Here is a 14,571-nt window from a genome sequence, read left to right on the forward strand (position 1 = left end):
TAGTCAAGCTGAACAATTTGAAGCTGAACGAAAACGAGAAAGAGAAGAACGAGAACGAGAGTTGTTTTTGACAAAGTTTACAGAATTAGCAAATCAAATTTCATCATTAAAAGGAAGTGAAGTGAGTTTGCCTACGATAGTTTCACCATCAAGTGAGACCCCTACACCAATGGAGGTGGTAAACGAGTCTTTAATTTCTTCAAAAGTATTTTATTCTTCACCTATTTATATTATTATTGAAGAAAATATCTATTATGACATAAATATTATTATTTTCCTCATCTTGAGCCTGTAGGATAATCAGAAGTCTAGAGTATTGGCAGAAAATGGTGATATTGTTGCTAATGGACGAATAATGGCAACAAGCGGAACAATTCATTGTGTTGACTTAAGAGAGGGTAACTATCGTGTGCGGGTGGATGAGTGCTACAATAATGATGCTAAACTTATTTTTCCTATTAAGGATGAGATCATTTTTGTACGTCATGCTGTCGGTTACTTTGTTGAGTGGCCATCTCATCTGATCATTCCATACGATTCAAATTTGGTAAGATATATATTAACAAATAGTTATATTTACTGATTAAATCATTTTTCAAGACTAACATGTGTAACTTTCATGTTGAAGCTACCTAAGAAGACAAAGAAGCAAAAAAGAAATAGTTCACCAATACCTAATGCCCCAATGACACAAGACAAGTCTCATCCTTCCTAGTCAAAATGAAGTAGTGTCAAGTAAAGCTAGTGCCCCGATACTCTTCAAGATTCCTAGTGGGGTTCCTCACTCTCTCAAGTGTTTATTAACTACTGTGAAGTATGTGGAGCCAAGTTTCATGGTCAAAGTTCCGATGAATTTCGAGATATTAGGTCATGAGAATGATTTATATATCTCACAAGAAGATATAGTCCACTTTGGCTTAATGGAGGAGATTGAAGCATCATGTATATCGTTATATATCAGGTATCAAAGATTTTTAAAACCATTATAAGTTTGTAGATAACTTATTTTATAAATTTAACAAAGATATATATATTTTTTATGTAGGATTTTATACTTCCAATTAGTGAAAAGAGAGATCAGTCACTTTTTTCGTTTTGTTGAGCCAATTTGGTTATCAAATGTTGGATCCACTGAAGAAGAACGAGTTGAATGGGTATCAAAGCGTATGATTGATTCAAATCCAGGTCAAATGTGGTTGTTGCCATATCATAAGGGGTAAATTTTTTACTTTTAGTATTTTGTTAGTGATTATATATAATATTAATAATGAAATATTTTTGTGTTTCTGTTAGAAACCATTGGATGCTTATAATAATGGATTTTGATCACCAATTGTGCTATTTCCGGGATTCTCTTGACAATTTTCCACTAGATGAAATCAAATCTCTCATTTCTCGGTAATAATCTAACCAATTAACTATATACTCTTAAATTCATTTAAAATTAACAACATATAAATGTTTATGTTTTTATTGCATAGTGTTTTTCAACATTTGCGCACAAATAATACGAAAACTAAGGAAGTCGCATGGAGAACTGTTAAGTGTCCTCGTCAACCATCAAAATCAGTACAATGTGGATTCTATGTTATGAGGATGATGAAAGACTTCGTGACAAATGAGTTTTCAATGCGATGGCTAACTAGTAAAGTAAGTGAAAATATTTATTATTAAAGTTATAGCTTTACCTCAAGATTAAGTATATTAATTCAATTCACGCAATGAATTTTGTTTTAGTGTGGCGGGAATAACTCTTACACAAAGGATAAGATCAATGAAGTACGTGAAGAATGGGCACAATGTGTTATGGATTTGATGAGTACTACATAAGTCTACTCACTTTTGTTAACTTAGACTTTTAAAGAGATATACTTAGAATAACTTAGACTTTCTTAGAGATACACACACTTTTATTGTCTAATTATAGTTTACATTTTTGTTGCTTATATGAGTAATTTTGTAATTAACTTAAGACTCGTCATTATTTTGGATATTTAATTCAAATTCTAGTATTTTATATTACTGTAATATATGTTTTGTATTGTTATGTTTGTTTGTATAAAAAGCAGGATTTGTTTTGGCATAATACACTTTTCATGAAAAACAAAAAACACCATAAGTCGGTTGGGAACCGACTTACCCTGTTTTACACTAGAGGTCGGTGTGCCACACCGACCTATCATGATTTACACTAGAGAGTCAGTTTGCAACTGACTTACCCTGTTTTACACCATAGGTCGGTGTGCGACCGACCTACCATGTTTTGCACTAGAGGTCAGTGTGTAACTGACCTACCATGGCTTACACCAGAGGTCAGTTGGTGCCAAACCGACCTACCAACCGACCTCTAGTGTAAGACATGGTAGGTCGGTTTAGCGCCAACCGACCTATCATGTGTTTACATCATAAGTCACTGCATGGGAAGTCAGTTCACAACCGACTTATGAACATTCAGAAGTCGGTTTTTAACCGACTTATCGTGTAATTTTTGTAGTAGTGTGTAATGTTTTGTTACATAATTTTGGTACACATTTCATTATTCATATATATATATATTTATAAATATTGTAACTCTTAAGCTATATGTTTGTGAATTTTGATTTTGCATAGATAATACTATTAACGAATGAATTAATAAATATAATAATTATCAAAATCAGCCAAGTTTTTAATATACATTGTATATACATATATGTTGCATATATATATATATATAAATATATAATTATTAAGATGTGTAATTACTAGGATAGGATAGTAATTATATATCTGAGTAATTATCATATATTTTAAAATATAAGATTATATTGGATGTTAAGAGGTAATTACTATTTAAAATTGACAGTAATTAGTAATTATATAGTGTTATCACACTCAATTCTCATAGGACTATGAGAATTGGAGAGTGTGAAATTGAGACCTATCAATTACCTATAATTACATAGTTACTATGTAATTACATGGTTAGATAATCACGCAAAATAAGTAATTAATTCGTATTATACTCTATTCCAATTAGCTTTCCAAACATACTCATATAGATATTATTCCATTATTATAATTTCGTTACTATCCAATAAATCTATATATTATTAACGCGTACAAATAATTGAATATAGTGGTAATTATATATGTTTCAAATTGTCTTACCCCAAAATTAGGAAAGTTTCCAATTAATCTATGAGATAATTCCCCTATATTAATGAGAATTATAATAATGTAATCAATATCAAATAAAACGATATTTTATCAACGAATAATTAAATGAATGAATATATAGTAATTATCAAATTGTCCTAATAAATCAGGAAATTTAAATTAATACACTTAATTCATTTCTATTTTGGTTATATAAATTTTTATTAATGTTCGAGAGCAAAATAATTCATGCTACATATTTAAAATGAAAAAAATACAGAAAATTAAAATAGAAAGAGGATTTTATAATTTGAGTTTTGGGCAGCCTTTTATGCATTTTTTCTTTCTTTCTATTTTAATGCTATAGCTATCAAACACTATATGGCTATTTTCTTGTTATTGTGAGTATTATTTTTCCTTTGTAAATTTTCAATTTGAATATTTTATTTGTTTTCACCAATGATGCTCATATGATACATTATATATATACTAGTTCAAAGCAATGTAAAATACACGCTTGTGTAGTTTTTATTTAAAAAAATGTATTAATTATTTTTATTATATTTTTTTTAATTATCATATAAATTTTAAATAAGAAAACAATATTATATATATTATAAAAGTATGACAGAAACATATTAAAATAAATTAAATCGAAATATTGTGTATGAATTTTCAAAAAACAACAAATCGTTAAATTAAGAAAATGTTTAATTCATACATTTTTTATAAACAAAGACATGGTGTATTCTAGTTTTAAAATTAAATATTTTTTTTTTAATTTTCTTTTAGAAATATACCTACAAATTTCAATATAATATTAAAATAATTAAATTAAAATTATGAATTTATAAAATTTATTTGATCAAATTTTAATTTTTTAATTTTTTAAAATTTTAAAAGCAACTAAAAGTTATATATAAATATATATTAGTTAATTAACGACTAGAGCAATTAAAATAAGTAATTTCTCATAAAAAAACTAAATGGTAAAATAAGAAAATATGTATATTTATGTATTATTTCACTATTACATACATTTGGATAAACAAAAAATATGTTAAATGACAAAAATAAATTGATAAAAGAAAGAAAAACATAAATTTAACCACATAAATTTTTTTCGGTTATATTTATAAAAACATATATAATTGATAAAATAATTTAAATATTTTAATATGAAATTTTAAAATATGATATACAAAATTATTATGATTCATTTATTATTTTTCTATTTATTTACATTATTTAGATGATTTTATTTTATTTTTACTTTTTAAAAATTAATTTAGCTTATTTAGATAACTTTAAAACTAATAGTATTAACAAACAATAATAAAAAATATGAAATTTAAAGGAGACACAACAATTTATGCAACTCACATTTATAATATATCAAAAAATTTATATTTTTCGTTCTTTTAATTTGACGCATAATTAGATGTTAAAATAGGTTTTGCTTTGTTCAGTGGTGATTGAATATCTTCTGTAGGGTTGATTATATTTTTATATATTTTTTTGTTTGATTTACTTTTCCAGTTATATATTGTATTTTTAATATTATTCACATATTGCAGTATCTTGGAATTAAAACATTACCGTCATCGAGTCAAACGCATCTTTGACGCTAAAAACATATTACTAACATAATAAATAAATATAAAAACTAAGTTTTTTTTGGGTAGGTATTCATTTTGTATAATGTGTTTTAACAAATTATAGCATTAGTAACGTATATTCTTGATAATGATGATCAAGTACCATATGTTCTTGATAATTTGAAAATTTATATAAGATGGTACCATGTGTTCTCGATAATAGTTATTGGGTGCCTTATTATTTGATATTAGTATAAAATGGTATCTTGTTATTCTTGGAAGTATACCTATTTAGTGTCCTATCATTTGCAATCAAGATACCACTTTATTCTGATTTTGCAAATTTAGGGTACCATATTAGTATTATTTATAGTAGAGACAATCAAAGCTATACTATGATAAAACGTAAATGATAGTAAATGAGTACATTCTTTTTTTTAATCTAATTATTCAGTTTTAATATTTTGTGAATATTTTTTTATTTAGTTGATAAGTTTAACTTATTTAGATGTATAATTATTCTTATGATTTATACTACTTATGCTACATTTGTTTTAAAGTTTTATTTTAATTTGGACTCTAAGAAATTTTGTTATTTAATAATTTTTTTTAAAAAAAACACTGAGCAAAGATTCAGGCAATATATATAGCCTAAGATACCAACTCTCATTAGTTACAGAAGATTTGACTTAGCTGATACAGAAGTTTATACAAAACTAATTAACAAACTGCTAAGTTAATACACCCCCTCATGATGGATTATACAAGTTTACTAAGCTTATCTTGGATATTATTTCCTTAAATTGACTAGGAAATAAATATTTGGTCATTACATCAGCTAAGTTTTGTTTTGAAGAAACATGTAGGAGTTTTAAATGTCAAAGCTATACTTTTTCTCTGCGAAGATGGCAATTGATTTCTACATGCTTAGTGCACTCATGAAAGACCGGATTCTCAAAAATATTTATTGCAATAGTATTATTATTAAATAAAGTAGCATGTTGGTGATGAAGAATGACAAATTCTTTGAGGAGAGCTAAGAGACAAGTGATTTCACAAGTGGCATTGGCCAAAGCTCTATACCCAACCTCATCTAATGATCAAGAGACCGTGTTTTGTTTCTTGTACTTCCAGGAGATGAGTGAGTCACCGAAAAAAAATACAGTAACCGGATATGGATCTTCTTGTGTCAACACATGACCCCCAATCAGAATCAGCAAAACTTTTAATTATGGATCGTTTGAGAAACTTTTTTTTAGCAAATCCAGTGAGTTGAGTAGCTGAAGATGAAGGATAAAAAGACATTGACCAGTGCCTTTAAGATACTGTAGGATGTGTTGATCAACTTTGAGATGAGAAACTCGAGGCTCATGAAGAAACTTACTCAACTGGTTGACAGAAAAATAGTTATCCAGCCTGGTGATGGTGAGAAAAATCAACTTTCTTATCAGCTGCGATAGCTGGTGGCATCAGAAACTAGAAGCCCTTCTTCCTAGTTGAGTTTAATGTTAGGCTCCATTGGTGTGGATACATGCTTAGCTCCCAAATAACATGTATCGACAAGTAATTGAATTGTTAAAGGTCTTTGAGATATGGAAATGTTCTTTTTTAATCGAGCAATCTCTAAACCAAGTAAAAAACACAGAGGACCTAAGTTTTTTTTAATTTAAATCTTGAATCAAGAGAAATTTTAAATTTTAAATGGCATCAATTTTATTGATTTCTATTATTATATCATCAACATAAACTAAAAAGGCTAAGAAAACACCTGGTTTTATTTTGAATGAATAAGGAATGGTCGGAGGGTATTAAGAATTTAGGCTTACACTTTAGTCCCTGCTTTGTACAGGTTTACTCAAACCTTCTGTTTTTCTGTTAATATAGTCCATATTTTAGTTTGATTAGAAGTTTGTTATTTTATTTGTTGTAACAGACCATAATAATTCTTGATCTTTGTATTCCTCCTCAAAAGCCTATATATATGGCCATTAGTCTGGTTGTAATTTCTTAATCAATAATAATACATTTTTTCATTGTTCTTCAAAGGCTATTAGTTTTATTCATTCCGCTACATGGTATCAGCCAAGGAAATTTAGATTTCCCAAGATCCGATCTTCTCTCTCCCTCCTCTTCTTTTTCTCCGGCGAGGGACGCTGCTCATCTTCCTGTTTTCCGGCGCGCATCTCTGATTCGTTTCCAGCCGTGTTTTTACATTTAATTCTCACCTCCATTCTCGTATCCTAACATGTCTTCGCCTCCTTCCCCTGCCGACAATAGTTCTGCTTCCGATGAATCCCTGGCTCGAGTTCAAACTCCGGCATCTCAAGTCAACAATCCCAGCTCAACATCCAGAACTGTTATTGACGATCCAGCAGACCCCTATTACCTTCACCACGCAGATAATCCCGGCAATGTTCTTGTGTCCCAACTTCTTACTGGTCAGGACAACTACACTTCATGGAGCCGCGCCATGAAACTTTCTATCTCAGTCAAGAACAAGTTAGGTTTTCTTGATGGCTCTATTACCAAACCGTCCCAATCTGATTCGTTCATGTCCAACGCCTGGGTCAGAAATAACAATATTGTTATTTCTTGGATTCTCAATTCTGTATCCAAAGAAATCTCCGCTAGTATCATCTATGATGAATCGGCAGCCGAAATTTGGAATGATCTCAAAGCAAGATTCCAGCAAAAGAATGGTCCTCATATATTCAACCTCAGACGTGATTTAATGAACTTAAGGCAAGAACTCCAATCTGTAAGTCAGTACTATACTCGTCTCAAAACTATTTGGGAAGAATTGTCCAACTATCGACCCTCTTGTACCTGTAATATGTGTACCTGTGGAGGTGTAAAGGCTCTTCAAGAACACCATAATATGGAGTACATAATGTCATTCCTTATGGGTTTAAAAGATTCCTATTCTCAAGTGAGAGGCAATATTTTACTGATGGATCCATTGCCTTCACTGAGTAGAGTCTTTAATCTAGTTACTCAGGAGGAAAATCAAAGGGGTGATGCAATGGCTACACCACATACAGCACCTTCAAGAAATCCGTCCATGGCTTTTGCCTTCTCAGGGCCAAATTCCTCATCTTCTAAAACTGACTCACGGTCCACAAAATTCTTTCCACCACGCAAGAATAGGCCGTTCTGCACCCATTGTAATGTTCATGGACATACCATTGAGAAATGTTACAAAATCCATGGTTATCCTCCGGGTTACAATAAGCCTCGACAACAGTCCTCACCTCCAGCTATCTCCACCAATCCTCAGCTCCAACAGTCATCCGCAGCAGCTAATCAACTTCAAACCAGTGATTGTCCAACTCAAAATGTCACAGAGAGTCATACTTTCTTGCCTCAATTAAGTGCCGCACAATATCAACAACTACTTAACTTGCTTGCAAGTCAACAAACTGGTATAACTTCTTCTAATTCCTCTACTCCTGCTGATAGTTCAGGTATGATTCTTTCCACATCTACCTCATTCAATTCCTATTCTAATAATGCTTGGATAGTTGACTCAGGAGCAACAAGACACATTAGCTCTAATATCTCTCTTTTTACATCATTATATAAAATTCCAAATACTAGACTAATTTTGCCTAATAATGTCCATATTGATGTGGAATACTCTGGGAATGTTGTGTTACCCAACAATCTTGTGTTGACAGAAGTTCTTTATGTGCCAAACTTCAAATATAATATAGTTTCTGTTAGTAGTCTAACACTTTCCCAGAATCTTGCTATTTCCTTTTATACTAACTCATTTGTTATTCAGGACATCCTCACCAAGAAGATGATTGGCAAGGGTAGATCTCTTAATGGACTCTACATCTTGGATCATCATCCCTCTACAGCTCAAGTCAACACCATAAGTGCAGAATTATGGCATTCCCGATTAGGCCATTTGTCTTCTAAATGTCTAGATATATTGAGTTCTGTTTTGCATTGTAATACATCTCTTTTACACAAATCTGAACCTTGTTACATATGTCCTAAAGCTAAACAAAGACAGCTACCTTTTCCTATTAATGAAAATAAATTCTCTGCCAATTTCTTTGATTTAGTTCATTGTGATATTTGGGGTCCTTATCTCACCCCATCCCATTTTGATCATCGTTTCTTTCTCACTCTTGTTGAAGATAAATCTAGATTTACTTGGGTTTATCTTATGAAACACAAGTCTGATGCTCTTTTTATTCTTCCTAAATTTCTTGCTATGCTTGACAATCAATTTCATACTACCATTAAACATTTTCGATCTGACAATGCTTCTGAATTAACCTTTACTGAATTATTTGCTCATAAAGGTATTTTACATCAATTTTCCTGTGTTGAAACTCCTCAACAAAATGCCATTGTTGAAAGAAAGCATCAACACCTCTTAAATGTTGCACGGGCACTACACTTTCAAGCACATACTCCATTACAATTTTGGTCTGATTGTTTATTAACTGCTACTTTCATCATTAACAGGACTCCTACTCCTCTCTTGCAAAATAAATCTCCATATGAATTGCTCTATAACAGTTTACCTGATTACGATTTTTTTCGGACTTTCGGATGTCTAGTGTTTGCCTCTACTCTTCGTGCTCATCGAACTAAATTTGCCCCTCGTGCTAGAGCGTGTATTTTTTTAGGATATCCTCCGAGTTACAAAGGATATAAGCTATATGACATTAATACCAAACAATTTTTTATTTCTAGGAATGTCATTTTTCATGAGCATATTTTTCCATTTACTACTCTCAACAATGTGTCTGTTTTACTTGATCCTTTTTCTTCTACTATTCTTCCTTCTTCTATTATTTCTCATACACCTGTTTTAGATTACTCAAGTTCATTCCCAGAGAGTTCTACTGACACTCCAAATCATACTGTTCCTGATGAAGTTTTTCCAGCACAATCAACCCCTACTACTACAGATGCCACATCCGAAACTCAAGTTCCTTCCACGCCAAATCAAGCTATGCCTATACAACCTCTTCGTCGGTCAACAAGGATTCCACGTCCTCCTGCTTACCTACGAGATTTTGAGTGTCATAGTTCCCTTCACAAAACACATTCTACTCCTTATCCTATTAATCATTTTATTTCTTACGATAGACTCTCTACTTCTCACAAAGATTTTGTTCTTGCAGTTTCTACTAATGCCGAACCTACCTCATTTAAGATGGCTGCCCTTGATACCAATTGGATACAAGCAATGCAACAAGAGTTACAAGCTTTGCAACTCAACCACACTTGGTCCCTTGTTCCATTACCTCCACAAAAGAAAGCCATTGGTTGTCGATGGATCTATAAGATTAAATACAAGTGTGATGGCAGCATAGAACGATACAAAGCTCGTTTGGTTGCCAAGGGATACTCCCAACAAGAAGGATTAGATTTTTTTGACACTTTTTCTCCTGTAGCTAAAATGGTTACACTTAAATTGCTTCTCGCCATTTCCGCTATCAAAAATTGGCCTACTCTTCAACTTGATATTAACAATGCTTTTCTGAATGGCGACCTCAATGAAGAGGTTTACATGACTTTACCCCCTGGCTTATTAACACCTCCTTCTTCCTCTACAGGTCCTCCAATGGTGTGCAAATTACACAAGTCTATCTACGGGCTCAAACAATCTTCCAGGCAATGGTACACCAAACTTTCTGAGGTCTTACTCAATATTGGTTTCACACAATGTCAGGCAGATTACACCCTCTTTACTAAGGGTCATGGACTACACTTCATTGCCCTCCTCGTATATGTCGATGATATTGTCATCACAGGACCTACCTTGACCAATCTGCACCAGCTCCAAAGTTATTTACACTCTCATTTCAACCTCAAAGCTCTTGGTCCCCTCAAGTATTTCTTAGGATTCGAGATTGCGAGGTCCTCTGCTGGTTTATTCTTATCTCAAAGACAATATACTTTGCAATTGCTTGATGACACAGGGTACTTGGGTTGCAAACCTACCGTCACCCCTATGGACCCTCGTCTTAAGTTGGATGCTTCTACAGGAACACCACTCACCGACCCATCTCAGTACAGACGGTTGGTTGGCAGGCTTTTATACCTCACTTTATCAAGGCCTGACATCACATTTGCTGTCCACAATCTCAGTCAATTCATGTCTTCACCTCGTACCACTCACTTACAAGCTGTGCATCATCTCCTCCGTTACCTCAAAGGCAAACCAGGCCAAGGATTATTATATCCCTCCTCCTCCTCTCTCCATCTGCGTGCCTTCTCTGACTCAGATTGGGCTTCTTGCCCGGTCACTAGACGCTCTACTACAGGATTTTGTGTGTTCTTAGGTGACTGCCTCATCTCCTGGCGATCCAAGAAACAGCCCACCATCTCCAAAAGTTCTGCTGAAGCGGAGTATAGAGCTCTAGCAGCTACTGCCAGTGAACTCACCTGGCTACAATATCTTTTAAGAGCCTTTCAAATCGATATTTCAGCCCCTGCTTTCATCTATTGTGACAACAGCTCTGCTATTCATATCGCCAACAATCCAACCTTCCATGAGCGCACTAAACACATTGAATTGGATTGTCACTTTATCAGAGATAAGATACGCAACTCAACCATCAGATTAGTCTCTGTCAGCAGCCACTTACAACTTGCAGATGCCTTCACTAAACCACTTCCATCCCCTGCTCTTGATTCTCACATTTCCAAGATGTCTGTGTATGACATCCACAGTACATCTTGAGGGGAGGCTATTAAGAATTTAGGCTTACACTTTAGTCCCTGCTTTGTACAGGTTTACTCAAACCTTCTGTTTTTCTGTTAATATAGTCCATATTTTAGTTTGATTAGAAGTTTGTTATTTTATTTGTTGTAACAGACCATAATAATTCTTGATCTTTGTATTCCTCCTCAAAAGCCTATATATATGGCCATTAGTCTGGTTGTAATTTCTTAATCAATAATAATACATTTTTTCATTGTTCTTCAAAGGCTATTAGTTTTATTCATTCCGCTACAGAGGGCGATTGTTTAAACCCATCTTTGAGAAGAGTGCCGTTGAGTTTGGCACACCACTACCTTGAGGCTTGATTTAAGCTATATAAGCTTATTTAGCTTGCAAATGAGATTTAGAGGAAGCACCCCCTGTGGTTGATAACCTTTAGGCATTTTCATATAAACATGTTCATCTAAGTCCATGAAAAAAACATTACTAATATCCATTTGATGTAGAAACCAATTGTTAGTAGAAGCTAGAGCTAAAAGAACTTTAAGAGTGTTGAATTTAGCTACAGGAACATGTGTTTCAAGGAAAATATACTCCATGTTGTTGAGTAAACTCTTGTGTAACGAATCTAGCTTTATCACAATCAATCTCACCATTAGATTTATACTTTGTTCTGTAGATCCATTTGCTACCTATTATGTTGCAACCAAGAGGAGGAGAAATTATTTCCAGAGGAAGAGAAATTATTTCCCAAGTGTTCTTGGCTTCTAATGCAACTTATTCTTCATTCATGGCAGTTTGCCATTCAAGTATATGAGAGGTTGTGAAGTAATGCTTAGGCTCTTCAATTTTCAGAGTAGCTAAGACAACAACTCGATGAGGTGGACAAAGCCTGTCATAAGAAATATATGAATCTATAGGATGGTTCGTAGAAAGTTTGGTAGGTACATAACCACATAAATAGTCAGCAAGATGAGCTGGATTGTGAGAAATGCAACTGATTCTTGTTATGGTAGGAGATAAAGGAGGGGCCGATGCACCAGAATAAAACATGTTGGGTGAATCTGCATGAGCTAAAGGAATAGAACAAGGCTAGAAAATAATTGGTGAGCTGAATCATTAGATGAAATATTATAAAAAGGAAAAATATCTTCATAGAATTGAAAATCTCTTGAATGGAAAATCTAATCCAGAGAATTAGTGCCGAGTAGAATCAATGGTGGATGCAAAGGCGAGCCATCCAAAACTGCGAAGAAGCGTGTATAAAGGTTCTTTATAAAGTAATAATTCATATGGAGTTTTGAATTTCAATATATTTGAAGGAGTTCTATTGATTAAGTTCACATAAGTGTGTACAATAGAACTCCAACATGGAAGAGATATATGTGATTGAAATGCTAAAGTTCTAGCCACATTTAATATGTGTTGATGTTTTCGTTCCACAACTGAGTTTTGATGTGGACGATCAACACAAGAATGATAATGAACAATGCCATGAGAAGAATAAAAGAAGTTAAATTCAGTTTCTGGAGCATTGTCTGATTGGAAAACCTTTATATTGATGGAAAATTGTGTGTTAATTAGAGAGAAAAAAAACTTGGAATAATTGTTTGAAGTTCAGATTTTGTTTTTAGCATATATATACCCAAGTATATCTAGTGCTATCATCAACTATTTTTAAGAAGTATTTATGCCCCCTGACTAGACATATATTCAAATGTCCCCATATGTTAAGATGTATAAGATCAAAAGCATTGGCAGGAAGATAATTATTAGAAGCAAAAGGAAGTTGTTTTTGTTTGGCAAAACGGCACACATGACAGAGAATATTACGAGGCAAAGTAGAGGGAAAATGAAGATTTTTATTCAATTAATAAGAGATAGACAAAGAAGGGTGTCCAAGGTGTGAAAGCCAAAGATTGCCACTAAAGTGAGTATTACAAGCAAATATTGAATTCAAATGGAAATAATTTGGATCAAGTATGTAAAGATTGCCAAACTTATTAGCTATCACAATCTTAATAGTCTAAGAATGATTTTGAAGAAGACAGTGAGTGTGAGTGAATATAATAGAATTATTGGTTCTCTTAATAAAAGAATAATATGATAACAATTTTTTTTTAAAAAAAACTAAGGGACATAGAGAACATGATCAAGACAAATTTGATTAATTATTTTTACAGTACCCGATTTTTCAATTTTGTATTTTGAGCCATTAGGTAAAGTAACATAATGAGCAAAAGTATGAGCATCCAATTAAGAAAAAACATTTATATCATGAAAAATGTGGTGAGTAGCACCACTATCAATAATCTAAATAATAGAAGAAAAAGGTCTCAGTTTGACAAAAAAAGTCAAGAAAATCGGTTAAGGTGTTTCAGAGGAAGTACTGCCCTAGTGCAATTGCTAACTTAACATTGAAATTAGTTGTTGGCACTGAGCATTGGTGAGCGAAATAGGACTAAGTGCTATAGTGGGTGGAATAAAATGCAAAGATGAAGATACATCACCAAAACCAGTTGTTTGATGTGCGGAAGTATGAAATTTGTCCGACAAGTTCTTCTTGTCTCCATAGCCAAGTAAAAAATCACGAAGAAAATAACATTTATCGACATAATGCCCTGGTGTTTTTTACACTTATTGAAAATTGGGTGAGGAATCTTGTTCTTGGAATTAAGGTTTTTAGTAGAAGTAGTAGTAGCAACAGATTAGAAATTTGAGAAGAACCTAGTTTCCTTTGGTGTTCTTCTTGAATTATCATTGAGATTATTGGAAAAGCATTCAGAGCACGCAACGAGATTGGAGTAGTGGGCCCATTGATTTGAACAACAACAATAAAAAAAATTCATCAGTCATATAAACAGTTTATATGAACAAGAAAAAATATCTAGAAACATTAACATGCAATATTATTAATCATACAACACACATATATAAATATACAATATATTTATATATAACATATAAAAAAAAAATCAAGAACACAAACAATTACCTCTTGAAGCCTATCAAGTGTCTTTGAGTCTTTTTGTATATTTTTCAATCTTCTTATCCAAAACATTTGAGCACTCAAACCACGATCTTATGGAGTGTTCTCTACACTTCAAGATGTGTGTGGGCACATAGAGAACATGAGTTTGT

The 14,571-nt window shown here is 32.7% G+C and overlaps 1 long non-coding RNA gene across 1 annotated transcript; it reads left to right on the forward strand.

Moving 5' to 3' along the window:
• Nucleotides 1–439: 439 nt before the first annotated feature.
• LOC133821604 (uncharacterized) lies at nt 440–1,210 on the forward strand. The gene is made up of 3 exons (XR_009887703.1): nt 440–547; nt 629–961; nt 1,046–1,210. It is a non-coding gene; the product is annotated as an uncharacterized LOC133821604 (long non-coding RNA).
• Nucleotides 1,211–14,571: the final 13,361 nt, after the last annotated feature.

The sequence above is a fragment of the Humulus lupulus genome, chromosome 3 (genome assembly GCF_963169125.1).
Source record: "Humulus lupulus chromosome 3, drHumLupu1.1, whole genome shotgun sequence".
NCBI classification, from domain to species: Eukaryota; Viridiplantae; Streptophyta; class Magnoliopsida; order Rosales; family Cannabaceae; genus Humulus; species Humulus lupulus.